This window comes from Tachyglossus aculeatus, chromosome 19 (assembly GCF_015852505.1).
Source record: "Tachyglossus aculeatus isolate mTacAcu1 chromosome 19, mTacAcu1.pri, whole genome shotgun sequence".
Taxonomy (NCBI): domain Eukaryota; kingdom Metazoa; phylum Chordata; class Mammalia; order Monotremata; family Tachyglossidae; genus Tachyglossus; species Tachyglossus aculeatus.
Window position 1 is genome coordinate 555,864 of NC_052084.1, and position 11,243 is coordinate 567,106.

Genomic DNA, 11,243 nt, shown 5'->3' on the forward strand with positions numbered 1-11,243 from the left:
GCTCCCTCCGGCGCGCGCACGCACGCTCCCCTCCCGACGCACGCTCCCCTCCCGACGCGCGTACGCCCTCCCCAGGCGCGCGCACGCACGCACGCTCCCCTCCCCACGCGCGAACGCCCTCCCCAGGCGCGCGCACGCACGCTCCCCTCCCCACGCGCGGACGCCCTCCCCCAGGCGCGCGCACGCGCGCTCCCCTCCCGACGCGCGCGCGCACGCTCCCCCCAGGCGCGCGCACGCACTCACGCGCGGCGCTCGGCCCTGGCGGAGCCTGAGGCAATTTTGACCCATCTAGTGATGATGGCATTTATTATTATTATTATTATTAATAATAATAATAATAGCATTTTATTAAGCGCTTACTATGTGCAAAGCACCGTTCTAAGCGCTGGGGGGGATACAAGGTGGTCAGGTTGTCCCACGGGGGGCTCACAGTCTTCATCCCCATTTTACAGATGAGGGAACTGAGGCCCAGAGAAGTGAAGTGGCTTGCCCAAGGTCACACAGCAGACATGTGGCGGAGCCGGGATTTGAACCCATGACCTCTGACTCCAAAGCCCGGGCTCTTTCCACTGAGCCACGCGCTGACTATGTGCGAAGCACCGTTCTAATAATAACAATAATAATAATGGCATTTATTAAGCGCTTACTATATGCGAAGCACCTTTCTAATAATAACAATAATAATAATGGCATTTATTAAAGCGCTTACTATATGCAAAGCACCGTTCTAATAATGATAATGATGGCATTTATTAAGCGCTTACTATGTGCAAAGCACCGTTCTACGCGCTGGGGAGGTTACAATAGTAATAATAACGGCATTTATTAAGCGCTTACTACATGCAAAGCACCGTTCTAATAATAATAATAATGATGATGATGATAATGATGATGATAATAATAATGATGATTTATTAAGCGCTTACTATGTGCGAAGCACCGTTCTAAGCACTGGGGAGGTTACAATAATGATAATAATGGCATTTATTAAGCGCTTACTATATGCAAAGCACCGTTCTAATAATAATAATGATGATGATAATGATGATGATGATAATAATAATGATGATTTATTAAGCGCTTACTCTACGCGAAGCACCGTTCTAAGCACTGGGGAGGTTACAATAATGATAATGGCATTTATTAAGCGCTTACTATGTGCAAAGCAGTGTTCTAAGCGCTGGGGAGCTAACAAGGTGATCAGGTTGTCCCACGGGAGGGGGGCTCACAGTCTTCACCCCTATTTTACAGATGAGGTCACTGAGGCGAGGCACAGAGAATAATAATAATAATGATGGCATTTATTAAGCGCTTACTACATGCAAAGCACCGTTCTAATAATAATAATAATGATAATGGCACTTATTAAGCGCTTACTATGTGCAAAACACCGTTCTAAGCGCTGGGGAGGTTACAATACTAATAATAATGGCATTTATTTGGCAATTACTATGTGCAAAGCACTGTTCTAAGCCCTGAGGAGCCACCAAAGTGATCAGGTTGTCCCGAGGGGGGGCTCACAGTCTTCATCCTCCTTACAGTCCCATTTTATAGATGAGGTCACTGAGGCACAGAGAATAATAATGATGGCATTTATTAAGCGCTTACTTACTATGTACAAAGCACTGTTCTAAGCGCTGGGGGGCTAACAAAGTGATCAGGTTGTCCCAAGGGGGGGCACACAGTCTTCATCCCCATTTTACAGATGAGGTCACTGAGGCACAGAGAATAATAATAATAATGATGATGGCATTTATTAAGTGCTTACTATGTGCAAAGCACCGTTCTAATAATAATAATAATAATAATAATGACATTTATTAAGCAATTACTATGTGCAAAGCACTGTTCTTAGTGCTGGGGAGCTAACAAAGTGATCAGGTTGTCCCAAGGGGGGGCTCACAGTCTTCATCCCCATTTTACACATGAGGTCACTGAGGCACAGAGAATAATAATAATAATGATGGTATTTATTAAGCACTTACTATGTGCAAAGCACCGTTCTAATAATAATAATAATAATAATGATAGCACTTATTAAGTGCTTACAATGTGCAAAGCACCGTTCTAATAATAATAATAGTAATGGTGATGGCATTTATTAAGTTCTTACTATGTGCAAAGCACCGTTCTAAGCACTGGGGAGGTTACAATAATAATAATAATGGCATTTATTAAGCGCTTACTATGTGCAAAGCACTATTTTAGCGCTGGGGAGCTAGCAAGGTGATCAGGTTGTCCCAAGGGGGGGCTCCCAGTCTTCACCCCCATTTTACAGATGAGGTAACTGAGGCCCAGAGAAGCGAAGTGACTTGGCCAAAGTCACACAGCTGACAATTGGCGGAGCCGGGATTTGAACCCACGACCTCTGACTCCAAAGCCCGGGCTCTTTCCACCGAGCCACGCTGCTTCCCTAGTCATTACACACTTAATACGCGCCAAGGGCTTGGGTGGATGCAAGATAATCGGGGTGGACACGGTCCCTGTCACACGTGGGACTCACAGTCTTAATCCCCATTTTACAGATGAGGGAACGGAGGCCCAGGGAAGTGAATTGACTTACCCAAGGTCACACAAGATGAGTGGTGGCGGAGCCGGGTCCTTCTGACACCCAGGCCTGTGCTCTATCCGCTAGGCCGTACTGCTTCTCGTGGGAGACCCACTCCTTGCCCAACGGGAGCTTACAGTCCAGAGGGGAAGATGGACATTAAAATACATTATCCGTATAAGAAGCGGCCGAGCTCAAGCGCTCGTCCAGTACTTTGCCCGCAGTAAGCGCTCAATAAATACAACGGAATACAGGTGGAGTGCAGTAGTGACTTGGATTAGCATGACAGCTTCCCCCTTTTAGACTGTGAGCCCACTGTTGGGTAGGGACTGTCTCTATATGTCGCCAACTTGGACTTCCCAAGCGCTTAGTCCAGTGCTCTGCACACAGTAAGCGCTCAATAAATACGATTGATGATGATGATGATGACAGCAGTTTGGACGGTGAGGAAAGGGCGGATTCTAGAGATAGCAAGGTAGAACCGACAGGGTTCGGCAACAGATCGACTACGTGGATTGAGTGAGAGGATAGCGCCAAGGTTACGGGGGTTGTGAGGCAGGGAGGGTGGTGGCGTTGCCTACAGTGATGGGAAATAATAATAATAATGATGGCATTTGTTAAGCGCTTACTATGTGCAAAGCACTGTTCTAAGCGCTGGGGGGATACAAGGTGATCAGGTTGTCCCACGTGGGGCTCCACAGTCTTAATCCCCGTTTTACAGATGAGGGAACTGAGGCACACTGAGCCACATAATAATAATAATAATGATGGCATTTGTTAAGCGCTTACTATGTGCAAGGCACTGTTCTAAGCGCTGGGGGGGATACAAGGTGATCAGATGGCATTTGTTATGCGCTTACTATGTGCAAGGCACTGTTCTAAGCGCTGGGGGGGATACAAGGTGATCAGGTTGTCCCACGTGGGGCTCACAGTCTTAATCCCCATTTTACAGATGGGGTAACTGAGGCTCAGAGAAGTTAAGTGACTTGCCCAAGGTCACACAGCAGACATGTGGCGGAGTTCGGGATTCGAACCTATGACCTCTGACTCCAAAGCCCGTGCTCTTTCCACTGAGCCACGCTTCTTCTCTATGTCTGCTGTGTGACCTTGGGCAAGTCACTTCACTTCTCTGGGCCTCAGTTCCCTCATCTGTAAAATGGGGATTAAGACTGTGAGCCCCCCGTGGGACAACCTGATCTCCTTGTAACCTCCTCAGCGCTTAGAACAGTGCTTTGCACATAGTAAGCGCTTAATAAATGCCGTCGTTATTATTATTATATGGCGGATCCGGTTGGGAAGATGACTTGCGTTTTGAACGCGGGAAGTTTGAGATAATAATAATAATAATAATAATGTTGGTATTTGTTAAGCGCTTACTATGTGCAGAGCACTGTACTAAGCGCTGTCGCCGGGATGTCCAAGAAGGGAAGTCCTGAAGGCAGGAGAAAATGTGAGATTGCAGAGGAGGGAGGTCAGGGCTGGACAGGTAGATTTACTGAGTGCTAACTGTGTGCAGGGCACCGTACTGAGTGTTTGGGAGAAACAGAGTTCCTGCCCTCGGTGCACTTACAGTCTAATCGTTCCCTTTTGCCCCTTTCTTGCTCTCCTTTTTCTCTGTTTTCACCTCTCCCATTCCCCCTCATCTGAACCCAGCGTGGCTCAGTGGAAAGAGCCCGGGCTTTGGAGTCAGAGGTCGTGGGTTCAAGTCCCAGCTCTGCCGATTGTCAGCTGTGTGACTTTGGGCAAGTCACTTAACTTCCCTGGGCCTCAGTTACCTCATCTGTAAAATGGGGATTAAGACTTTAAGCCCCATGTGGGACAACCTGATTACCTTGTATCCCCCCCCCACAGCACTTAGAACAGTGCTTTGCACATAGTAAGCGCTTAATAAATGTCATTATTATTATTATTAACCCCTCCTTGGGATGGGGATGGAGGGGCTACTGGAACCAGAAAAGCCCCACCCCTTTTCACTCCCTTATCCTAAATGAAAAGTTGGCATCATCATCATCATCAATCGTATTTATTGAGCGCTTACTGTGTGCAGAGCACTGTACTAAGCGCTTGGGAAGTACAAATTGGCAACATATAGAGACAGTCCCTACCCAACAGTGGGCTCACAGCCTAAAAGGGGGAGACAGAGAACAAAACCAAACATACTAACAAAATAGTCCTTGGTGGTCACACACCCACACTTAATAATAATAATAATAATAATAATAATAATAATAATAATAATAATAATGGCATTTAAGTGCTTACTATGTGCAAAGCACTGTTCTAAGTGCTGTGTGGGGGGAATACAAGGTGATCAGGTTGTCCCACATGGGGCTCACAGTCTTAATCCCCATTTTACAGATGGGGTAACTGAGGCTCCGAGACGTTAAGTGACTTTCCCAAGGTCACAGAGCAGACATGTGGCGGAGCCAGGATTCAAACCCATGACCGCTGACTCCAAAGCCCATGCTCTCTCCACTGAGCCACGCTGCTTCTCTTACGGCCGATGATATTTCTTAAGCGCTTACCATGTGCCAAGCACTGCGGTTATTACAAGAGCATCATCATCATCAATCGTATTTATTGAGCGCTTACTGTGTGCACAGCACTGTACTAAGCGCTTGGGAAGTACAAATTGGCAACATATAGAGACAGTCCCTACCCAACAGTGGGCTCACAGTCTAAAAGGGGGAGACAAAACCAAACACACTAACAAAATAAAATAAATACAAGATATACTCAAGGTCGGAAAAAAACCTCTGTCCCGCGTGGATCTCACAGCTGAAGAGGGAGGGATGTTCCCCATTTTACAGAGGAGCATATCGAGGCCCAGAGCAGTGAAGTGACTTGCCCAAGGTCACCCAGCAGGCCAGGAGCAGAACTGGGACTAGAACCTTGGTCTTCTGACTCCGAGCGCATGCTCTCTCTCCACTAGGCCACCCTGCCTCCACTTGACATGGCTGCATTAAAATATGCGGAGTTAAAATTCACAAGCGGGGGAGGCTTCTTAGCCATCATGAATTCCAGACTCGCCCTTCCCCTTAAAACCTCCCAAACTCCTGGAAATTCTTCACCCAGCGGAGTTTGACGAGAGGCTAAAGAACAAAGGGAGTCTGTTTCGACCGGTGTTTTTTTTTTAAGGTCCAGTTTTAGAAGTGTGTGTAAAACTATGTTTTTAACAGAGGTGATATCAGCAACTTAAAAAAGTCCAGCAGGCACATCGCTCATTTCTTTGCGGAGGAGCACGACCCCTTGGGAAAGCCTCACTTGAGGGAGCGCTCAACTTGGAGAGCCTGTGGACAATGAACTCCCTGATCCTGGGTTTCCCGCTGCGGGAACGTAGCTCAGACTACCAGTCACCTCAGTCACCCCAGCTCTGCTTCTGAGCACAGCTGAAAAACGATTCAATCTTCCGAGTGGGGATGGAAGACCCCAAATTGGATCTTTGGGATCCATTAGGACTTCAACAAACCCACCCCTACCGAGTCCCACCCACTCGCTCGGCACAAAAAAAGCCCTGCCTCCTTTCCACCCTTATGTTGAAATTTAAAAATTGGCCCCCGTGAATACTGGCTCAGGCCCATGCCCCGTTCATCCCTTACAGGAACCATGTGCTGGTTGCCTTTCTGGATATTGTTACAGGCCCAAGGCCTGGACTCCACTGTGTCTGGCCAAGCCTCCATTAGCTCGAAACAGGCATGGCATGGTGCCGTGAGTCTTTCCCAAGGCCGCTCTGTAGCCGACCTTGAGGGGCCAGATAAGAGAGTGGCATTCGCCCGCTCCCCTGAGCATCTGAGGAAAACAAGGCAGGGCCGAAGAACTGCACCGAGTGGAAAATTACTGAATTCAGCCAGGTACCCCCATAGCAACTGGCACTGAGGAGCAGCCTCGGTAGCAGGGTGAGACTAGTACTTCCCAAGCGCTTAGTACAGTGCTTTGCACACAGTAAGCGCTCAATAAATACGACTGAATGAATGAATGAGACCTGAATGAATGAGAATGACACTGTCCTCTGCGATGGCACCATCAGGAAGTTGGGGAGTCTGGTCAGTTGTCTTTTTGCAAGCAGACCTGATCGTCCCGGGAGCTTTGTTGGCTAAATCTGTGAGAGAAGGATTTGCTGGTATACTTGAGGACCTAGGTGAAGCTGGTTGCTTGGCCCTGTTTATTGGTTTTTTTTTTATTCTTCTTTCTAGTTCTACTGACCCCTCTGGTGTGTGTTTTAGAGGGACCAAATAAGGAAATCAAGGTTTTCATTTTCAATGTGTCTCGGCTCGTTCTGTCTAGCTCCCCGCTCACAACGGCAGGCGAAAGTGGGATTCCGAAACCCAGATTTATTGGACCCACTCTTCGTGATTCATAGCTGTCCATCCGACTTTCCAACTCACCTCAGAGACCCAGCATGGACCATTCAACACCCCGAAGTCTCCCCTCCCTATCCTCTGACTCTTCCCCCGGTGACTCAGGATAGGCCATCCAAAAGCCCAGACTCTCCCCTCTCCATCCTGACTCTTGGATGGCGAACATCAGAAAACTGAACTCCATCAGAGTGTAAGCTCCTTGCCCACGGGGCTTCTGACTACTAACTCTACTGGACTTGCTCAAAATCTCAATTCAGTGCTCTGCACACACTAGACTGTAAGTCCCTTGCAGGCAGGAATTGTGTCTATTAACTCTCGTTGTCCACTCCCAAGTGTCTAGTAAAGTGCTCTGCACACAGTAAAGTCCTTGTATTAATCCATCAATCGATATTTATGGAGTGTTTATTATGTGTGAGCAGGACAGATGCCAACTAACTTTTCTGTACTGTCCCAAGTGCTCAGTACAGGGCTTTGCACACAGAAGGCCCTCAGTGAATACTGCTGATTAGCTAATTGAGAGAGCGAAAACTTGGGTGTTTCTGGCTCTGTACAATCCATTTCCACCACGGGGGGTGGCAAATATCGTCTTAAATTCGGGCTCAGCTTGCTGCAATGCCGCTCAGAGAAGACAAGGGTGACTACACGCTCTGCACATAATAATAGTAATTGTGGCATTTGTTAAGCGATTACGGTGTACCAGGTGCTAAACTCTGGGGTAGAAATAAGATTATCGGGTTGGAGACAGTCCCTGCCCCACATAAGACTCACAGTTTTAAAATCCAAGAGGAAACTGAGGGACAGAAAAGTGAAATGACTTGCCAGGCGAGGGGAGGAGCCTGGATTAGAACCCAGGTCCTCAGCTTCCCGTGCCCACATTCTTTCTACAAGGCCACGCTGCTGCCATGAGCCCTGCTCACTTAGAGGCTCTGCACGCCTACGTGCTCCGCACAGCCATTGGCTCCGCACACTCAGGTACTCTGCATGCCTACGTGTTTCACACACCCATGGGCTCTGCACAGGCCCCAGCAAGTAGACAAGGGAGAAGAAAGATGAAAGGTCTGAAAGACTCATCTTCGCCCCAGGCTCCTTCCTATCTGCCTGTCCCTTCGCGGGGATCAGGGGCAGACAAGTCTTACCAAAATGATAAACGTCTTTTCCGGGCAACAGTTTTGGCCTTGCATCCCCCGAGCTCTTAACCCTGCTAGTTCCCAGCTGGCGGCTTGGCTAATTGGCGTGCTGAGGTGCTTTAGGATTTTAAGATAGGAGGGCCCAGTTGGAAGAGGGGAAGGCCATTTAAAAACAGTTACCACCGGATTTGTCTGACGGCACAGACCGAGGACAAGCATCCAGGTCAGGGAGGAGAGGTTAGGCAGCACCAAGGACAGCAAGAACCCCGAACTCGGCCTGGGGAACAGGAGCTTTGTTGGGTGCGGTGCCGGGGCGGGGAGGGGGGCACCCATGTACCCCAAAGACGAGAGAGAGAGAGAGAAAGAAAGAAACTTGGGGAAACAGGCAACACCCCAGGAGAAAGACTTTCAGGAGGCCGCATGATCTCGCTTTCAAGGTAATCGATTGTGGTGCTAACTTTGTGTCAAGCACTGGGCTCAATTAAACAGTGGGGTAGATGCAGTGCAAGCAGTTCAGACACAGTCCCTGGCCCTTGTGGGTCCCCAGTTTAAGGAACACGAAGGACAGGTGCCTTAACCCCATTTTCCAGATGTGGGAACTGAGGCCCAGAGAAGTGCCAATTTGTACTTCCCAAGGACTTAGTACAGTGCTCTGCACATAGTGAGCGCTCAATAAATACGATTGATGATGATGATGAAGATGAAGGGATGTGAGCAAGATCACCCAGCGGGGAAGTGGCGGAGCCGGGAGTAGAACCCAGGTCTCCTGACTCCCAAGCCTGGGCTCTTCCCACGAGGTAATAATAATAACAATGATGGTATCTGTTAAGCACTTACTATGTGCAAAGCACTGTTCTAAGTGCTGGGGGGGATACAAGGTGATCAGGTTTTCCCACGTGGGGCTCACAGTCTTCATCCCCATTTTCCAGATGAGGGAACTGAGGCCCAGAGAAGTTAAGTGACTTGCCCAAAGTCACACAGCTGACAAGGTACTTTCCCAAGCACTCGGAACAGTGCTCTGCGCACAGTTGGCACTCGATAAATACCATTGATTAATTGGTAATCCCTCTTTCAGACTGTGAGCCCACTGTTGGGTAGGGACCGTCTCTATATGTTGCCAACTTGTACTTCCCAAGCGCTTAGTCCAGTGCTCTGCACACAGTAAGCGCTCAATAAATACGATTGATGATGAAGATGATGAGGATAGAGCTGGGATAGAGCACAATGGTAACAATAATAGTAACCGTGGTGTTTGTTAACGATTACTGTGCGTGCCAGACACTGTCACTAAGCACTGGGGTGGATACAGGCAAATCAGGTTGGACACGATCCCTATCCTACACGGAGCTCACAGTCTCACTCCCCGTTTTACAGTTGAGGGAACTGAGAGAAGTAATAATAAGAATAATGGTATTTGTTAAGCGCTTACTCTGTGCCACTCTGGTCCTTTAAGTTTATCCTTTCCTGCCTTAACTCTGCCCGGCAAAACTATTTCTCCTCCCTTATTGACACCCATGCCCATCATCCCCGTCAGCTCTTCCGTACATTTAACTCCCTTCTCAGGCCCCCTGTTCCTCCCCCTCCTCCATCCCTCACCCCCAACGATCTGGCCTCCTCCTTCATCAGTAAAATTAACTCCATCAGGTCTGAGCTCCCCAAAGTCACTCCTCCCCCTTCTCCAACCCCCAGGCTGTCTCCCCCTTCTATCAATCAATCAATCAATCGTATTTATTGAGCGCTTACTATGTGCAGAGCACTGTACTAAGCGCTTGGGAAGTACAGATTGGCAACACATAGAGACAGTCCCTACCCAACAGTGGGCTCACAGTCTAAAAGGGGGAGACAGAGAACAGAACCAAACATACCAACAAAATAAAATAGGATAGAAATGTACAAGTAATATAAATAAATAAATAAATAAATAGACCGTGAGCCCGCTGTTGGGTAGGGACCGTCTCTAGATGTTGCCAACTTGGACTTCCCAAGCGCTTAGTACAGTGCTCTGCACACAGTAAGTGCTCAATAAATATGAGTGAATGAATGAATGAATGGCAGACACCGTACTAAGCGCTGGGACGCATGCAAGCCAATTGGGTTGGACACAGTCCCTGTCCCATGTGGGGCTCACAGTCTCGAGCCCCATTTTACAGGTGAGGGAACTGAGGCACGGAGAACTGAAGTGTCTTGCCCAAGTGGTGGAGCTGGGATTAGAACCCATGACCTTCTGACTCCCAGCCCGTGCTCTATCCTCTGTGCCACGCTGCTTCTCCGTGGTATTATCGATGTTCTTTCCGAAGCGTCGCTTCGTGCCAGGTGCCAAACTCCGAGCCGGGCAGGGCGGGCGGCCCGGATCCCGCCCTGATCCCGCCGGGTCGGCCCCTGACCGAGCGGCCGGGCCCGTGCGCGGTGGCACGTAGGGCCTGGCGCTGAGGGTGGGGTGGGCGGCGGGCGGTGGCCAGTGGCCGATTGGGACCGATGCGGGCGTCTCCTTCACGGGTGGGGCCGTGGGAAGTCCCAGCGCTGGAGCCAGACGAGTTGAAGGAATCTGTTGGGCCCGAGCAGATGAGTCAGTTTGCGAGTTCCACCCGTCCGCTCGAGGGAAACGAGGAGGATGGATCGCGGGCAGAGCCAGGCTGTTCGGCCCAGCGGGCCGCCCATCGGCGACAGAGAGCAGGCCTCCGGCGCAGAAGGCACATAATAATAATGATGGTACTTGTTAAGCGCTTACTACGTGCAAAGCACTGTTCTAAGCGCTGGGGGGATACAAGGTGATCAGGTTGTCCCATGTGGGCTCACAATCTTAATCCCCATTTTCCAGATGAGGGAACCGAGGCACAGAGAAGTGAAGTGACTCGACCAAAGTCACACCGCTGACGAGTGGCGGAGCCGGGATTTGAACCCATGACCTCTGACTCCAAAGCCCGGGCTCTTTCCACTGAGCCACGCTGCTTCTCTAGCATGACACGTGCACGCACGCCCACACTCTCTACCGCCCAAATGACGGCGATGTTGCTGTCGGGGAGCAGGGCTACTTGCCCGGCACGCACGACAGAGAAGTCACTTCACTTATCCGTGCCTCAGTTACCTCATCTGTCAAATGGGGATGAAGACTGTGAGCCCCACGTGGGACAACCTGATTACCTTGTATCTTCCTCAGTGCTTAGAACAGTGCTTGGCACGTAGTGAGCGCTTAACAAATATCCTCGTTAT